We start from the raw sequence: 20,051 nt of genomic DNA, 5'->3' as shown, positions 1-20,051 counted from the left end.
AATAACTTATAATAACCTATAATGGAAAAGAATATAGAAAAGAATATATATATGTACAACTGAATCACTATACTGTACACCAGAAACTAACAGAACACTGTAAATCAACTATACTTCAATTGAAAAAACACTGTAATCTGATGTCTACGGTTAATCCAAGATTCAGAGCATGTAGGAAAAAAGTCTCTGTCAGCCTCTGGCCCATGTGTTTGGTCTGGTGCTTATTAATGCCATGATCTGACAGCCTCTTGAGAAATCGTTCTGCCTTTGTTAATTCTGAGAGTCAAGTTCTGGCAGCAGACAGTCAGCAATAATGTTAGCTAAAGAATGCACAAGTGTCCTGGGTGTTCCTCAAATTTCTGACTACACTTAAGTTTCTGTGGTGCGAGCTGATACGTGACTTCACCCTTCTTTACGTTAATTGTCACTCAAGCACTGTGACTCCATACAGTTACACCATCATCCATATATGTATTGCTTTCTTTACAGGCAGCCCCCCAGTTATCCAGGTTCTCATGTTTAAGCTCAGAGTTTGGGGATTTCCAAATCCACCGGCTGAAAACACCACACAGCCGGCTGGGTAGCCCTGACCACCATGACAGTCAGCAGCAGGGAACCCCCAAGAGTCGGCACCTCGCTGCTGAGGCTCGGTGTCCTGAAGCTTGAGGGAACAGAAGGGCCTGGGGACCCAGGCTGCTGCATTACTTGAGTTACTGAATGACCTCGGGGGCCACGGTGTTCAGGTAAGATGGAAGACAAAGAGGACGTGCTGTCCCCTAAATTAGCAGGGTCACCTCTTGAGTCTTGGGGTTTAGCTCTGTTAGTTGCTGAAACCTTTTCCTGTTTGATTACTCTAACTCTGTAACGTTACTTAATCACAACATTACTGCCCCTTCATTCAGTAGCTTTTAAGCTATTGTCTATTTGTTTATAATCCTGCCTTATTCCATAAATGATTAGGGAGGTTCCTGGGTATATGTTTAACCTTGGCAAATAACTAACTCGCAGAATGATCTACGTACAATGAATAGAATGTATAAGTTGCTTTTTTATTTTTTATTTTGAAATAATTGGAGATTTTTATGAAGTTGCAAAAACAGTATGGGGTGATCCTACATACCTTTCATCCAGTCTCCCCCAATAGTTGTGTCTTACAATATTACAGTACCCCATCAAGACTAGAAACCCGACATTGGCACAGTATACGTGTGTGGTCCTGTACCGTTTTATTACACGTATGTAGATTTCTGTAACCACCACTGCTATTAGTACACAGACTATTCCATCACCACAAAGATCTTCTTTATGGTCACACCCACCTCCCTTCCGTCCACCACCCCTAACTCCTGGCAACCATTAACCTCTTTATCCTTATAATTTTGTCATTTCAAAACCATTCTATAAAGTACTATTTTTAACATAAGAATTCTTATTTCTTCTGTGTTAATTAAACCATTAGAAATCTGACAGACCTCAAATATACCAAGGTTATTGTTTATATTAAATAATAATGATTAGTATGCAAACTTATTTTGGAATACCATTTTCAGTCATTTTTCTCCATATTCTACATATATATCAAACGTTTTGTGTATTTTTTTTTAAATTTGCCTGTTCGCTTTATTTATGCGTAAAGAAAACCTGGACAGGATAAACAGTAAATGTAACTTAAGGTGAATTTCACTACTAGTAATAGAGACCTCTTGGCTTAAATATTCTAAATTTAAACCATTATAGTTAGAAATCATTTTTAAAATGCTTTCTAGGGACATCTTTCTTTTTTCTCTTGACATCTGGTTTGATTACTCATCTACTCACTTTTTTCAATTTAACCTTTTCAGTTTGTTTGCATTTGGAAGGACTTTTCAGAAAAGTAGAACCAGGTAGAACACAGAGAGTAGCGTATATCTGTAGTAAAGCTGGAGGCAAGAGGAGATCGGGGTAGGGGATACAGAGGCTGGGAAAGGGACTGGGAAATCAAGACTTCCCTGCCTCTCAGCACACCCAAAAGAGCACCCCTATTTTGTGTATTTTAGAGGATGAAGACTTTCTTGATGACTTGGACAGCACCAGCATTTTCTGCTGGGAATAGCAACTAGCATATAAAGTTTAGACACAGCTTATACGCTGCCCAAAGTGTGATTCTTCCAGTAGACCTCGGTTTGATCTAAGATCTACCTAATTGTGCTGAGCCTTTGGGTTGTTTTGTTAGGAGAGTGGGGATTTGATATAAATCCAAATGTGACAAACTTTCATTTAAAAAAAAAAACTTGATCTTCCATTTAAAACTACATGGTCATTCACTGTATTAAGCTTATATGGATATATATTATGTAGCAGAACTTTACAGAAGATAAATTCCTGTGAAATATTTCCATTGCTATCTTGATTAGAAATAAACTTTTTATGCCTACAATACGTGATAATCCCCCCTGTTCAGGGAACAAACCTGTGATTACATCACCGCCTATTGTTAGGAACGTGTAGGCAGCCGTCTGGCCAAGGGAATATCATTTTGCCTAAGGAGGAGAAAAAAACCCACTAAGGTAAAATTAAAATGTCCACACACACTGAGAAAGGGCTCATAGAAAGTATGTGATATCACTGTACTGGTGATACCCAAATGACACAGTGGTACCTATTCAAAAGAACATGTGTGAATTTCATTCTTTGAGAAATGAGCTAGGATGGGGGTAGAAAGGGGAAGAATGAAGACTTGGTCTGTTGAAAGAGGAGATGATTTCACCCATTTACCTGAAATTGAAACTGAAAATCTTGTTTCACAAGATTGTCAAATGTTTGGCTACAATTTCAGGTACATTTAAAAATACTGAATAGATGAATAAGAGGGATATATTCTGCCCATAAGGTGTCACATACCTTAAGTTCTGCCTTAAGAATCATCAATTTTAGAGGGGAAATTTGAGTGGCCACAGAACAGAGTTTTCAACCCTGTCCTCCACCACATTTTTATGTTCACTAAGATAAAGACATGATTTTTGGAGTCATGATTAATTTTTTAAAGGAAGCAGAGTGTTACAATAGATGAGTCAAAGTCCAAGTGAAATCTCAGGAAGCCAAAAAGGCCGATTTGGATACAATGGGATTGAGTAGGTGTAAATGCAGAAGTTCAATCTTTGGGGTCAGACAGCAACTGGGCGGGGACTACAAGGGACACGTGACTTGTCATCAGCACGTGCAGAAGAGACTTGGAGCCCTTCCTGACCATTGCTTTTGTAGCCCAAAGAGTGACACGACAGTCCAAAAAACCCACAATGCAACATATATGACATATAGCTCATGTTCAGAGTAGGACCACACATCAGTGTACTCTATTTTATGTTGGTCAGGTTTTCCAAGACCTTCTGTTGTCATTTCTGTAGAGGTATAAGTAAAGTAGGACATGCCTAAAACAACACAGTCACTGGCAAAGGAGACTCAGAAAAGCCTTGTTGAAGAATAGGATGCCTTTCTGACTTCCAACAACAAAGCGCTAAGAGTGAGGACAAGGGTTTAGATTTGAACTTCATTTGCATAAAATTGACATAACTGGTACCAGGGCCATGATACACAGAAGCAGAGTTCAACATAGCATAAGAGAGGACTCTAAGCCACATTAGAGAATGCAAAGATGGAGCAGACTCATTTGGAGGCAGTGAGTCCCTTAGCACTGGAGATACTCAAGCAGTAACATCAGTAACCACTGTGGGTCTGTGTGATAGCAGTGACCTAAGCGATAGAAATGTTCCTGTCATTTCACTCTTGAGATTTTATTAAATGTGTATCAGCAATTCCTGGTGCATCACTTGCCAACTTCTTGGTATCACTTCACTTCTCCGGGCCTCAGTTTCCTCCTATTCAAAGGGCTGAGGGTTGACAGTAATTCATAAAGCTGTTAGAGAGATTAAATGAGGTTGAAGAACAATAGCAGCAGCTTGATTCCAAATCTCCCCATCACGTTCCCAAAATAACTGTAAGGTCAACAAGGAGAACAAATAAAAGTATACAGAACCTATGACGTAAGCATTGTTAGGAGCTAGAAAACACTGCAAACTTCAAATCACTTATGAGGGGAAAAAAATTTCTAGCAAAGCTTTGAATACTTGCAAACCATCCCATCAAGCCTGTAGGTACAGGGATTCAGGGCCAGGGGGCCAACAGGAGGAAATATAACACAAAAATGTTGAACACAGGTTAGGATTTGGCAGTTCACAGCCTTGGCTGGCTACAGGAAGGGAGTGTAAAAGTTTTCAGGACCTTAAGTGGCAGCCTCAGAGAGGCAGTGCTTCTGGGAGAAGATTTAAGAGAAAGAAGAGGTTGTACTCCTTAAACAGGAGGTGGTAGAAGGAAAGAAAGAAATGAAGAAAATTAAAGATCTTGCTGAATAAGATTGGTTGTTGTATAAATGTTAATATTATGATTATGATCATTGTATTATAGGTTTGCAAGATCTACCATTAAGAGAAACTGCAAAAAGAGTACATGGGATCTCTCTGTATTATTTCTCATGACTTCACGTGATTCAAATTGTCACAAAATAAAATGTTCTATTTAAAAAATTTTTTCAGAAAACAATCCCATTTACAATTGTATCAAAAAGAATAGAATACCTAGAAATGAACTTAACCAAGGAGGCGAAAGACCTGTCCCATACACTGAAAACTGTAGCACACCGAGGAAAGGCAGACAAGAAAAAATAAATGTAAAGATACTTCATGCTCATTGAAGGTATTTTCTCAATTAATTTTGTTAATTGGAAGAATTAATATTGTTAAAATGTCTATATTACCAATCTACAGATTCAGTGCAATCCCCATAAAAATCCCAATAGCACTTTTCACACAAATAGAACAATCTTAAAATTTGTATGGAACCACAAAAGACACTGAACAGCCAAAGCCGTCTTGAGAAAGAACAACAAAGCTGGAGGCATCATGCTCCCTGAGTTCAAACTATATTGCAAAGCTATATAGCTATCAAAACAGTACGGTACTGGCATAAAACAGACATATAAGTCAATGGAACAGAACAAAGAGGCCAGAAATAAACCCACACATATATGGTCAATTAATTTAAAACAAAGTTGTCAAGAATATACAACGGGAAAAGGATAGTCTCTTCAATAAATGGTATTGAGAAAACTGGACAGCTATATGCAAAAGAATGAAGCTGGGGTAGGGGCAATGACTCTTTTCCCCACTGTGCAATTTAATAAGAGTTACAAAATACACAGAAGAACCAAACAGAACTAAAGAATACAATAACTGAAATGAAAAATACACTAGGATGGATCAACAGCAGATTAGGTGATATAGAGGAATGGGTCAGGAAGCTGGAAGACAGAGTAATGGAAATCACTGAAATTAAACAGAAAAAAAGAAGACTTTTTAAAAAATGAGGACAGTTTAAGACACTTGTGGGACAACATCAAGCGTACTGACATTTGTGTTATAGAGGTCCCAGAAGAAGAAGAGAAAGGGGCAGAAAATATATTTGGACATATAATAGCTGAAAACTTCCCTAACCTGGGAAAGAAAGCGGACATCCAGGTCCAGGAAGCAGAGAGTCCCAAACAGGATCAACCCAAAGAGGTCCACACCAAGACATGTTGTAATTAAAATAGTAAAAATTAAAGAGAAAATATTAAAGCAACAAGGGAAAAGCAATAAGTTACATACAAGGGAACTCCCATAAAACTATCAGATGACATTTCGGCAGAAACTCTGCAGGGCAGAAGGGAATGGCACAATACGAAGTCATGAAAGGAAAAAACCTACAACTAGAATACTCTACCTAGCAAGGCTTTTATTCGGATTTGGTGGAGATAATCAAAGTTCTACAAACAAGCAAAAGCTAAAAGAGGTCAGCACCACCAAACCTTTACAAGAAATTTTAAAGTGACTTCTCTAAACAAACAAACAAAAACAGGCCACAACTGGAAACATGAAAAATACAAAAGGAAAAATCTCATAGGTAAATGCAAATATACAATAAGGGTAGTAAATCAACCACATATAAAACTAGTAGGAAGGCTAAAAGACAAAAGTAGTAAAATTAATGTCAGAAATAAGTTGTCAAGGTATATACAAAACAAAATATGTAAAATATGATGTCAAAAAAAGTAAATATGTTGAGGGGGAGTAAAAATGCAGGGTTGCTGAAATGCATTTGAACTTAAATGATCAGCAACTTAAAATACTCATACACACATATATGGATTGCTATATATAAACCTTATGGTAACTATAAACCAAACATCTATAATAGATACACATGCAGAAAAAAAGGAACCCAAACATAACACTAAAGATAGTCACTATGCCACAAGGGAAGAGAAGAGGAAAGGAAATGAAGAAGAGAGGAACAAAAGAAGAAGTTATAAAAAAAAAAAAAATAAAAGAACTATAATGCAACCCAAAAGAAATTAGCAAAATTTCAATAAATTCAAACCTATCAATAACTACTTTAAATGTAAGTGGACTAAATGCTCAAATTAAAAGACACAGAGTGGCTGAATAGATGCAAAAATAAAACCCATATATATCCTGCCTTCAAGAGACACACTTCAGACCTAAAAACATACATAGACTGGAAGTGAGAGAATGGAAAAGGTATTCCATGTGAGTGTAAATGAAAGGAAAGCCAGGGTAGTAATACTTACATCAGACAAAAGAGACTTTAAAACAAAGTTTGTAAAAAGAGACAAGAACATTACATAGTGATCAAGAGATCAATCCAAGAGGGAGATATAACAATTATAAAGATATATGCATGTAATATAGGCGTAGCTAAATACATAAAACAAATATTAACAGACATAAAGGGAGAAACTGACAGTAACACAATAATAGTAAGGGCCTTTAACACCACACTTACATCACAGAACACCCAGACAGAAAATCAGTAAGGAAACACTGGTTTAAATTACATATTAGTCCAGATAGACTTAATGGATATATATAGAACATTATATCCAAAAGCAGTAGAATGCTCATTCTTTTCAAGTGCACAAAGAACATTCTCCAGGATAAATCACATGCAAGGCCACAAAACAATTCTCAATAAATTTCAGAAGATAAAAATCATATCAAGCATCTTTTCCAAACACAATGATATGAGACTAGAAATCCATTATAAGAAAATAAACTGCAAAAAACACAAACATATTGAGGCTAAACAATGTGTTACTAAACATCCAATAAGTCACTGAAGAAATGAAAGAGAAAAAAAAAAAACTGGATACCAATGAAAATAAAAACACAATCGAAAACCTATAGGATACAGCAAAAGCACTTCTTAAAGGGAAGTTTATAGCAATACAAGTCTATCTTGGGAAATTAAAAAAAAAATCTCAAAAAATAAAACATAACATTATACCTAAAGGAAATAAAAAACAAAGATCAAAGAAAATCCAAATTTAGTAGAAGGAAAGTAATAATAAAGATCAGAGCAGAAATCAGTAAAATATAGACTAAAATAACAATGAAAATCAATGAAACTAACATCTGATTCTTTAAAAAGAAACAAAATTGATAACCCTTTAGCTAGACCCATCAAGAAAAAGAAAGGCCCCATATAAATAAAATCAGAAATGAAAGAGAAGTTACAACCAATACCACAGAAATACATAAGGTCATAAGAGATTACTGTGAACAAGTATACAACAATAAAATGGATGACCCAGAAGAAATGACAAATTTCTAGAAATTGCAATCTCCCAAGACTGAATTAGGAAGAAATAGAAAGTAGAAAAGGCCAATTACCAGCAATGTAATTGAATCAGTAATTTAAAACTCTCAACAAACAAAAATTTAGGACAAGACAGCTTCAAAGGTGAATTCTACCAAATATTTAAAGAAGAGTTAATACCTATGTTTCTCAAACTATTCCAAAAAACCTAAAGAGGAAGGAACACTTCTGAACTCATTTTATGAAGCCAGCATTACCCTGATATCAAAACCAGACAAAGACACCATAAAACAAAACCAAATATCAATGATGAACATAGATGCCAAAATTCTCAGTAAAATATTAGCAAACCAAATTCAACAGTACATTAAAAGGGTCATATCACATCATCAAATGGGATTTATCTCAGGGATGCAAGGATGGTCTGATATATGGAAATCAATCAGTGTGATACACCACATTAACAAATTGAAGAATAAAAATCATATGTTCATCTCAGTAGATGCAGAGAAAGTTTTTGACAAAATTCAACATTCATTTATGATAAAAACTCACAACAGAGTATAAAGGGAATATACTTCATCATAAATAAAGGACACATACGACAAAGCCCACAGGTATTATCATACTCAAAGGTGAAAAGCTGGAAGCTTTTCTTCTAAGATCAGGAACAAGACAGGGATGCCCACTCTTGTCATTTTTATTCAGTATTGCATTGGAAATCTAGACACAGCAACAGACAAGAAAAAGAAAGAAACAGAATCCAAGTTGGAAAAGAATAAGTGAAACTGTCACAATTTGCCAATGACATAATACCATATACAGAAAATGTTAAAAATGACACCACAAATCTATTAGAACTAATAAATGAATTCAGTAAAGTTGTAGGATGCAAACTAAATACATAGATGTCTGTTATGTTTCTATACATTAACAATACACTATCAGAAAGAAAAATTAAGAAAATCCCATTTACAGTCACATCAAAAAGAATGAAATAGCTAGGAATAAATCTAAACAAAGGAAGTAAAAGAGCTATACTCAGAGAACTGTAAGACATTGCTGAAAGAAACTGAAGGCAACACAAACAAATGAAAAGATTTACCATGCTCATGGGTTGGAAGAATTAATATTGTTAAAATGACTGTACTACCCAAGGCACTCTTCAGATTCAATGCAGCCCCTAACAAAATACCAAAGGCATTTTTCACAGAACTAGAACAAATAATTCTAAGATTTGTATAGAAACACAAAAGACTCCAAGTAGCCCAAGCTGTCTTGAGAAAGAAGAATAAAGCTGGAGGTATCATGAGCCCTGACTTCAAACTATACTACAAAGCTACAGTAATCAAACAGTATGGTTACCAGCACAAAAGAAAAAAAAAAAAGACACACAGATCAACGGAACGGAATGGAGAGCCCAGAAATGAACCCAGACTTATATGGGCAATTAATCTATGACAAGGGAGGCAAGAATATACAATGGGGAAAAGACAGCCTTTTCAGTAAATTGTGCTGGGAAAACTGGACAGCTACAGGCAACTAGACAACTTTCTCACGATATATAAAGATAAACTCAAAATGGAATAACAGCTTAAATGAATCCATAAAACTAGAAGAAAACATAGGCAGCACACCCTTGACGTTGGCCTTAGCATAATTTTTTTGGATATGTCTCCTCAGGAAAGGAGGAAATAAACAACTGGGACACATCAAACTAAAAAGGTTTTTTCACAGCAAAAGAAACTATCACCAAAACAAAAAGGCCACCTACGGAAACGAAAAAGATATTTGCAAATGACATGTCTGATAAAAGGTCAATATACAAAATATACAAAGAATATGTACAACTCAACAGCAAAAGAAAAAATAACCCAATTCAAAAAGTGAGTAGAGAACCTGAATAGACATTTCTCCAAAGAAGACACACAGATGGCCAACAGACCCATGAAAAGCTGCTCAACATCACGAGTCTTCAGGGAAATGCAAATCCAAACCAGAACGGTAAGGAAGCCCATTATCTCCATTGGTGTCTAGTGTTTTTAATGGTAATAATCAATGCAATTAGACTAGAGAAAACCACCAGAGGCACAAGAGTAATAAATCTATCTCTATCTGCAGATGACATGACTGTATGCAGGGGACGTCCTGGAGAATCAATGCTAAAATGAATTCAAACAATAAAATAATTATAAAAGTAGTAGGATATAAAATTAATATGTAAAAGTCAGTAGCAGTCATATACAAAAATAATAACCAGTTAGGAGATATAATAAATGCACAAATCATTCACAAGATAACAAAAAAGATAAAATATTTAGGAACAGACTTCATAAGAAATGCCCCGAATCTATTTGAAGAAAACAATAAAACACTTCTGTAAGACACAAAAATGGGCTTGAAAAAATGGAAAGACATTTCTTATTCTTTCTTAGCACATCTCAACATCATCAAATTGTCAATTCTCCTTAATTTACAAGTGTAATCTGATTCCAATAAAAATTCCAATGGGTTTTTTTATAAAGCTGGATACACTGGCCCTAAATTTCATATGCAGAATAAAGACAACAGTCAGAGAGATGCAGGGGAAGAGAGGAGCAGAGAAGAAGTGAGGTAGAAGCAGAGTCTGAAAAACTCAGAGCATGAGAATGATTGACCCACCGTTGCCGCCTTGATAACGCTAGCCAAGTAATGTGAACAGACCTTAGAAGCTGAGAACAACCACCAGCTTATGGCCAGCAGGGAGAGGAGGAGCTCAGTCCTGCAACCACATTCAACTAAATTCTACCAACAGAAGGAATGATCTTGGAAGCCAGTTCCTCCCCAGAACCTCCAAAAAAAGAACGCAGATTTGATGTCATCTTGATTTCAACCTTGAGAAACCAGAGCAGGGAACAAACCAAGCCAACCAAAGGTCTGACCCACAGAAACATGCAAGTACTGTACACAGACCAGCATGAAGATGATGACAGAGTCTGCTGGGGAACGTGAGATGAAATGAATAAATATGGTTAGTTTTGGGCAAAAAAAAAAATTATTAAATTACACAGAATTCATCTATTTTTAAAATATAGGTGAAAAGAGTCAAGAAGATTTTGAAAGAAGTACATTGAGCCTTGCCTTACCCAGATACTAAAAATTGTTGTAAGCTACAGTAATTAAAATACAATAGTACTATTCAAAAATAGACAAATATATTGATGAAATAGAAAATAAAGCCTGTTTACAAAGTTGTCAGAGGAGGGTATAGCTCAGTGGTAGAGCGCATGCTTAGCATGTACAAGGTCCTGGGTTCAATCCCCAGTACCTCCACTAAAAACATAAGTAAATACATAAACCTAATTACCTTCGCCCCCAAGTTTTTTAATTGTGTATATGATAAAGATCGTTAAAAAACAATAAAGATTAAATTATCTAGTAAATAATACTAGAACAATTAGTTAACAACAAAAAGTAGTTCTTCACCTTGTAGAGTAAAATAAATTGTAACTCAATGAAAGAGTTAAGTATTTCTTAAAAGCCAAATAGGTGAATATATGATCTAAAGATGAGAGAAAGTTTTCTAAGAATTAAAGCAATTTTCAAAAATCCACAAGATAAAGGACCAATATAAAGATAATTAAGACCTTACAAATCAAAATATGCCAAACTATGAAAAATAATTTGGAGAAATATCTACAAATTTTGTGACAGTGAGAATACTAACAGTCATAATATGTGAGCACTCAAATAATTAAGATAGAGACTTTAATAGAAAAATGGAAAAATGTATCAAATGATAATTCACCAATGACATAAAAATGATAAAATGCTTAAAAGTTTCAACAGCAATAATAGTCACGAAGGTTTCTAAAGTGAAAGTTCTCTAAATTGAGGGCAATCTCCTCTGAAAGTTAAGCGCTCATGAGATGGTTCATTGGCTTATTACAGCCACATAAAATTGAATAAAGTGATGTGATATATCTTTTGAGATGCATTTTTTAAAGCTCTGGACTATGTCAGTGGAGTATAAAATCCTATTGATCAACTAGTATGTGTGGCTGGCCTTGAGATTACAAAAGTTTTTTCCAGAATTAATGGAAGAAATAGTTGTTTCTTAGGAAATCCTATTAGGAATATAATTTTGTAAATGTTATTTTACGCTAGAGACAAAAGAAAATGTACTTTGATGATAAACATAAGTTTTATAGGATCCTATAGAGATTAAATAGATGAAGTACTTTTCACAGTCAGGAATAATGGCTGTTATTGCCCTGTATTTACAAAAGCAGGTCCCATAATCCAAGACTAGTATGATTTATTAATGATAATATAGTGAAAGCCGCCTTGGTGTTGATGAAATTTTTAGTTTTACTGAAAACTGAAAAAACAGAAGAGTAGCTAGGAAGTGACTGACTATGAAGACCTGTAAGGGGGGGAGGGCAGGGGCAGGCAGAATTAAAGATACACTACAAAGTGCTTTCATTAAACAGTATGGAACAGGAACAAGAATAAGCCATCAGATCAATGGATAGAATAAAACCTCGAGCTATTGATCCAACTACATACAAAATCTAGTTTATGATCAAAGTGGTACCTTGAATCACTGGAGGTGCAGATATCTTGATGCTGTGTTTCACGTATGTGTAGGGACAACTAGATGGCTGTTTGGAAAAATATAAAAGCAGATCCATTCTTTCTGTCACATCCAAGAATAAACTCCAAATGGATCAGAGACACAAATATATAAAGTACATCTCTGCAAACAGCAGAAGAATACATGAGCAGATTCCTCTAAAATGCACATGCAAGGAAAGGCTTTCTAACTGTGACTAAAATCTCAGATGCAATTTCAAAAAAGATTGTTATATTTGACTACGTACTAATAAAAAATTTTTTTGTGGCAAGAAAAAAAATTGATTAAAGTCAAAGACAACTGACAAACTGGGAGAACAGAGTCATAGCATGTATCACAGATAAAGGGTTAAGTTCCCCATTTATTGAGACTTCTGTTTCACTGATAAAAAGCAACCTGTAGAAAAATGGGCAGAGACAACAACTCAAGAAGAAATATAAAAATGGCCCTTAATCATAAGAAAAGATGTGCAGCTTCATTCAAAGAAAAGAAATGCAAATTAAAACTACAATGAAATTCCATTTTTCACCCATTAAGTTGACAAAATTCAAAAGCTCTACAATATTCTCTGACGATGAGGCAGTGTAGACAGGCACCGCCACGTTGCCGTTGGACATGAAAGACGGTACAACCCCTGTGCTGTGAACCAGGAGCTAACACAGCGTTGTAGGGCAATTACACTTCGAAACAAAAACAATCATACAGACTCAAAGAAAAGAGATTAAATTTGTGATTACCAGAGGCAGAGTATGGGGAGAGGGGAAACTGGATAAAGGCAGTCAAAAGGTATAAATTTCCAATTATAAGGTAAATGAGTACTAAGGATATAAAGTACAACATGATAATTATAATTAACACTGCTGTACATTATATGTGAAAGTTATTAAAAGAGTAAATCCTAAGAGTTCTCATCACAAGGAAAAAAAACTTGCCTATTTCTTTACAAGATGATGGATGTCCATGATAATCACTTATTGTGCTAATCACTTCATGATGTATATAAGTCAAATCATATGCTGTACACCTTAAACTTATCCAGTGCTGTAAGTCAATTATATCTCACTAAAACTGGAAGAAAAATAATCTCCTTCCGTTTACAAAAACAGTGTGGTACCACCTCTGTGGAGGAGAATTTGAGAATTTCGCATCAGCTATATGTAACTAAATCTCAGCACAGAATTCCCTCCATGAATTTTTATCCTGAAAATGTATCCCCGACAATATAAAAATATGCATGTACTATATGCACAAAGTCTTTCACTGAATATTATTTGTCATGTCTAGGCATAGGAGGTTGAGTGAATAAACTATGGTGTATAATACACACACACACACACAATGGAATACCATGCTGGGAGGGAAGCAGGGAGGAACCATCAATCTGAGTAATTTATAAATATTTGACAATATTTGACTATATACCCTTGGGGTAGAGGAGGAGGGAGAACTTTAAACAAATCCCAAATTCACCTTTGTAGACTGTTTATTGTCATGGCATGAGCAAAGCAATTCTGAAACTATTTCAGACATACTAAAGAATCGACCAAATGAGTACATGTGTTGATGCTGTTGGAAGCCATACTTTTCACTATGGAAAGAAGGACCAACACACAAATATGGAATGCTAGAAGGCAAAAGAGAACCCTTCGGGAGTGGATTGGAACAGGAGGTATTGGTATAAACTCAAGACTTTAGAGAGAGAGATGGATAGACAGAGGTATACACATACGTATGCATGTATATGTGTATGATGTAAGCTGGTTTGCAAGTATACACATATATACATACACATATATGCACATATATGTATGCGTATGTATATATGTATGGGAGTATATTGGTATGCAGGTATATGCATATGTGTATACGTATGAACACACACACACACACACACTCACACACACACACGTAGATTTTCCAGCTGTCTTTATGGGAAGGGCCCAAGAGCAAAGACCAAGAGCAGCAAACCTGGCACCAAGACCTTGGTCCTCACTCAGAGGAACTAAGGCTTCTAGGAGAAATGGCTGATTCCAGGGCTGGTTCCCAATGAGACAGGCTGCCTGTAGCATCCAGCACCTGTGCTCCTGTGCTCTCCAAATCCTACGAAGCCAGTCACAGTTCCTTCCACCTACCGTTGGTATGATTCTCAGCCAATCCTCCTGGACCACCATGAAGTTAGTAATGATCCTCAGGACCTTAAAGAACTCCCACCAACCCGAAACTGTCACTTATTTTTATTCTGTGTTCCAGCAAACATTTCTTCAAAGGTACTGCAAAACTTGGATTTTAACTCGCATCATGGTAAGCGTCCCTTATTTGCAACTTCTTCCACATTTCTACTCCCACACATTTTGTCTGACATTACAGGTCTAAAAGTTTCACCAGACCATGAAGGCCAGAAAGATCAGCCACAGCAAATTAAGCACGGTATCTTGCAGAAGGCGTTCAGGACAGTATGGATTTAAAAAGAAAGAAAAAGAAAATGAAACAGCTCACTGGCTGAGAGGATTTGCAGTGTGCAAAGCTTGTCCACCGACAATGTCCCCAGCAGTCTCCCCAGCTAACGATACAGCTGTCCCCAGAGCATGGGAGAAAACATATCAGAGACAAAGTGCATCACCGTGAATTGGCCCTTTATCATTTTTCAGGTGTCCACCTAAGATTTTTATTACCAGTGGATTTGACTGGCGCCCGTAGCTATGACAGCAGCAGGGCCACCCATCTGCGGGAGATCCAAGGGGACACAGGAGCTCCTCACAGCCTGAACTGCAGCCACCAAGACCAGCCTTCCACCTCCCGGGAGGTGATCTGAGCTCTGATGCGGATGTGCTGACTCTGGGAAGCAGGTAAGATCAGTCATCAACCAGACAGGCCATGCCTTGTCCCTTGGAGAAGAGTTGCTGAGGGTGACAAAGGCAACTGAAGTGGTTCTTCCCCCTAGGGCTTCAGAAAAAGGGAGCACGCCCAACTGACCCGCCCAAGAGGGACCTGCCTGTTACAGCAACCGTGGATGCTGTCGCTGTGTTAAGGCTGAGCTCACTGCTCTCTGGCCGGCCCTCCTGGTTCTGCGCCACTGCTAAAGCACTTTTCCTTTTTTGTATGTGTTTCTGCGGCTGCTTCTGCTGATTCATTCTGGCACACAAGAGAGGCTTAAATGGCTGTGTGATACGTTTGAGGCTCGTCCAATGCTAATCTTAGTTATGTGCACCAGATTGCCCCAAGTTCTAATGTTTGCTTAATTTGCTTTTCTCTGGGTGAGAAGAAAATGGAGACTCACTCAAACACTGTTAAGGAAACACAGGTTTTCTTCTTTCTCCCTTTATCCCTGAACTGCCTTGTATGGTCCTTTCAAGTGGCTTATGGAAAGGATTAAAAGTGAAGGGTGAAAAAAGACAAACAGAAGCTGTTTCTTTTGTCAGCCTCTGAAGTCCCACGAACAGACTGAAAGTTCAATCGAGGTCTGTGAAAATATTAGCAGACGCCAAAAGGCCAGCGGCCAGGATTTGTGTCTTTGTGCAAGAACTGAATAGCTACCAACAGCTAGAAAATTTTCAAAAGCTTGGCAGTGATGCAACAGTCCTATGAAAAAGAGAGTGAGAAAGAGAGAAACGTTCTTAAATGATTAGATTTATGAGCTTGTATAAGAATGTTCTCTACAGATCCTAAAGCCGCTTAAGCGTCTTAGAAAACTGAAATATTAAGACTTAGAGATGACATTTATGTATTTTTTAACGATGCTATTAGTAATAGTGGCTGAAATAAATCTGACTTGAAATTTTTGGTGAAGAGTCATGCATAATCATTAGTCAAAATTTGTTTACAACAATCAAAACATGTAAACTTCTGGGATAACTCTATTTTTGAGTGATTCAGAATGTTAATCGCATGACATCTTAACAAGATGGAAGTTTTTCTCGGCAGTGAACTTTATTAATTACATTAATGTAGTCATGATTAGCCCTTAATGATTTAATGCTTCTGTATATTTAAATTGGGAGTATATCTACTTGATCCATCGTTTTAAAAAGATATTGGTCAACCTAGCTAAAGCTGTATAAAGTGAATTTAAACCAATATCAAAAGTTGGAAGTGCTCTTTATAAAGTGGGATTTTCATTTTTAAGGTCAAATATAAGCGACAAAAATATTATGGCAAATAACTGGAGCTGTATTTACTAATCAAATTATAAAATGTATAAACGCTTCAAAAATTCTTAGTCAAGGACAATTTCCTTTTAATAATATAACCCATCGTTTTAATTTGCGTTTATCAGAAATTAATTTACTGCTGTTATTTCCTTAAGGACCACTTTTCTACTAAATCAAGCATCTTACCAGATACTAGACTGTGAGGACATAAAATAAACAGTAGAGGGCGCTTTAGTTCACTAACAAAATAAAGCCGTTCCTAAAACCTCTTCTAAATCGGTAAAACAGACAGTGGGAAGATTTCAACTGTCTGGTAAAGGTTAAACAAAGATGGTAAAGCAACTCCTCTGCTTTGAGTAAGTAATAAATGCAAATTCGTGAGTCCATCATTTCAAGAGTATTTCATTTAGAAAACCTCACATTTATTTGGAAATTGCCTAATCTGTTAAATGTACTTGATTGAAATCAGTAAATTCTCATTATTCAGGATTTTTAAGAAGTAGATTGCTCTCAATACGTAAGAAGGAGCACTGTGGAACTATCTTTCTTGTATCTTGGTTCTCTACGCACTAACAGTTAACTTTAGTTATGGGACTTAATCACAATTTCCTTCAAAATTATCTTTAGCATCATCATCATCATCATCGTCGTTGTCGTCATTTCAAGGCAAGATCCCTGCTTTCTAGTAGCTTCTACTCTATTCTAGCTGAAAAAAATAAAATCAGTGAAATAGCAAACAAAAGGGAAGACAATGCACAATTAAATCTAAGTTGTGTTGTTCAGTGTGTGAGTGACCCCAGGCAAGTCATTATCATTCCCAGGCGCTCAGTTTTTACATTTTACAATGAGGTTCTCTCTTGGTGATCTGACTAAAACACTGTCATCCACTCTTATTTTGTATACTGTTCTATCAAATTTGGTTCACTTGTACTCAAGCTCTCAATAGATTTACCACGGTTCTGAGCCTTTTGGGGTTCAGACTCACTTGAAAATATTCACAGACAACTTGGGGCTTCTCCCCTGCAAAAAAAAAGAAAACAAACAAAAACAAAAAACACTCTAAGGTATGTCTCACTCAAAATGAGTAAGTCATATCAGGAGGTTCAAGGAACATCAAAAATCAGTCCACAGGTTTCCTAGTGGCTTGTCAGGCATAACAATTCTTAACTATGTCAAGAATCTCTGAAAGAGACACAAATCATACAGCTCCCATGTATTTGGGGGTTTAGTCCTAGAAATTTGATATGTTGTTGCGTGAAGGTGGGCGATGAGGCTGGAGGGGAGGGGTATGCCTTGCCAAGCAATTTTTTACTTTATCCCACAAGAATTGTACTAGAATGTTTCAACACGGCAGTGGACAAGACACTTTTTCACAGCAAAATAAGAGAATGCAAAACAAACAGAAGAAAGCCCGGAAGCAGGAAGGTCATCAGTGAGTCTGTCCGCACAATCATCTGAGAGGCATCGTGAAAGCCTGTTTTAAAATCTTTCAAAAAATTAGGGATTATGGGGAGAAGGGTATAGCTCAGTGGCAGAGCACGTGCTTAACATGCACGAGGTCCTGGGTTCAATCCCCAGCATCTCCATTAAAAAAATTTTTTTTTTAAGAAAAACAAATTACCTCCCCCCCCAAAAAAATAAATTAGGGATGTTCGCTTCTCTAAGATAGGCTACTTTGATTCTGTGTCATTGAAAACAGAAGCGTTCAAACACCAAGGGACATTCTGAAACCAGACAAAGGATATCCTGCAGTTCCATTTATTTTCTACTCAGGTGACAGGGGATACTGGCAGCCTGTGCTGCGTTCTTCAGCTGATGGGGAGAACTTCAGAAGTCTGAACCGCCCCGGGTGCCTGGGTCCCCCAAGGAGGTGTGGCTTCTGTGTCCTGAACAGGGAGGACTAGAGGGCTCTGCCTGCCATCCACATCCACGTCCAGGGACAGGTGCTCTTTCTGTCTTCTCCCATCCTTCAGGCCAGAAGGAATGGCAGAAGCGATGGGCTGCTCACAGGGTCGCTTGCGGCTGGACCGCCGTGGGACGCCCTCTCCATTCCACAGCGGCCGGAAGTGGGCGAGCTGGATTTCTGGACAGGGAGACTTCGCACACAGCTATAGTGAAAATTTAATAAAAATCCGTATTTTATTTTATACATATAATGGATATATACTTACATACTCATTTATTTTATGTTTAATATATATTTAATTGTATTAAATTATAGATATAGAATGTCTTCTAGGAAATTTGCACATAGATGTCATTGTAACCCCAGAGACAGCTGCTTTCCAGGACGAGACGTAGATGAAGCCAGTGGAGGGAGGAACGGAGGACAGGGAGTGCGACGGCTCTTAAAAATATTAGTCACAGCAGGATGAGAGGTGTTTCCCATTCATTCTGTAAATTATTTCTAACTGTGACCTACATTGTCCTTTAATTGAATGTTGGCTTAATCAAGTTTCATTAAAGTTTCAACTGCCTACAGCTATTGAGTTAATTTTTGCTTTTTTAATTGAAGAAGTTACAAATAGAATCTATGGGTAGCCTTGGATTTGGGGCGAAAAAGTGGCTTGATGATTAATTTATACTCTCTTTTAAAGTGTATCATTTAATTCTAAAATGCAGCAACTGATTTTTGTTTTTTTGGTTTTTGCTAAAAAGATGAATCCAGAAGACCTTAAAGAGTTCCTTTCATGAGAAAGAAGGAAGGAGAGAGAGAGAGAGAGAAAGAAAAAAAAAAAAAGAGGGAGGTAGAGGGAAGGAGGGAGGGAAGAAAAAAGAAAAGAAAGAAAAGAAAAAAAATGGAAAGAGAGAGGCTTCCATTAAGTCCAGCTGGCATGGTGTACACTCAGTCGCTCTGGGGCTGCACCCTGGAATGGGGTCAGGGTTTAACTGAGTCCTGCACGCTCAAAGCCATCATTTTGCACTTGGCTCTCTCCTCCTGTCACTCTAGATTGCAGGCTGTATTGTTTAATGTTGCAAAAGAAGGATTGAAATGTCTGCCTTTCTCACAGTTGAGTACTTTTTATTGTCTCATCCCCTATTTACTATCGAGAAGATCATACATTTCAGACGGATTTCAGAGGATAATCAGCGAGACTTGTGGCTGCCTTTATCCAGCACCATGCCCATCTTGGGAGGTTTATTCTCCCTGAAGATCTATGGGTTTCATCACATTCATCTGCAAAATTATCTACAGTGGCAACTGAATTCAGAATGAAGACCTGGGTGTTTTCATTTAGGTTTAGCCAATTATATTTTAAATGCATTTTCTGAAATGATTTTGGGAAACTTATTAAGATCTAGTTTTAAAACAGGCTTTTCAGAGATCAAAAGCTCGCTGGGATTCAGAGATCATTTTTGGTGGGCAGAGGCATACTAGCTAAAGAGTAGCGGTTATCAAAATGTAAGGATGTGCGCTTTTGCACCTACAAAGCCCCTGTTATCCCAGGGTGGTGGCCATGGAGATCACTGCCTAGAAACCCTTTTAAGAAACCTTGCGTAGGGACTCATGTGATGGACGGCCTCCTACATCTTCGAATCTGCGGCAGCATCCTGTCCACCATGCATCCTCCAAGCTCCTCCCCGGCAAAGGTGGGGCA

General features: G+C 37.2%; 1 long non-coding RNA gene across 7 annotated transcripts in view; it reads left to right on the top strand.

The window, feature by feature from the left end:
* The window catches only part of LOC105085058 (uncharacterized), a 73,149-nt gene extending 54,216 nt beyond the window's left edge, over positions 1-18,933 (top strand). For 2 of the 7 annotated variants that reach the window (XR_010381326.1, XR_004138482.2), the window contains 2 exons: positions 14,953-15,150; positions 15,246-18,933. This is a non-coding gene — a long non-coding RNA (uncharacterized LOC105085058). Of the gene's footprint in view, positions 1-489; positions 744-4,440; positions 15,151-15,229 lie in introns of all 7 variants that reach the window. The other 5 variants (XR_010381325.1, XR_010381329.1, XR_010381330.1 and 2 more) reach the window with 5 other exon arrangements.
* The last annotated feature ends 1,118 nt before the right edge of the window (positions 18,934-20,051 follow it).

The sequence above is a fragment of the Camelus dromedarius genome, chromosome 6, assembly GCF_036321535.1.
Source record: "Camelus dromedarius isolate mCamDro1 chromosome 6, mCamDro1.pat, whole genome shotgun sequence".
In the NCBI taxonomy this organism is placed as follows: domain Eukaryota; kingdom Metazoa; phylum Chordata; class Mammalia; order Artiodactyla; family Camelidae; genus Camelus; species Camelus dromedarius.
Note: the sequence above shows the minus strand (reverse complement) of the source record. Positions and strands in the feature narration are given on the sequence as shown.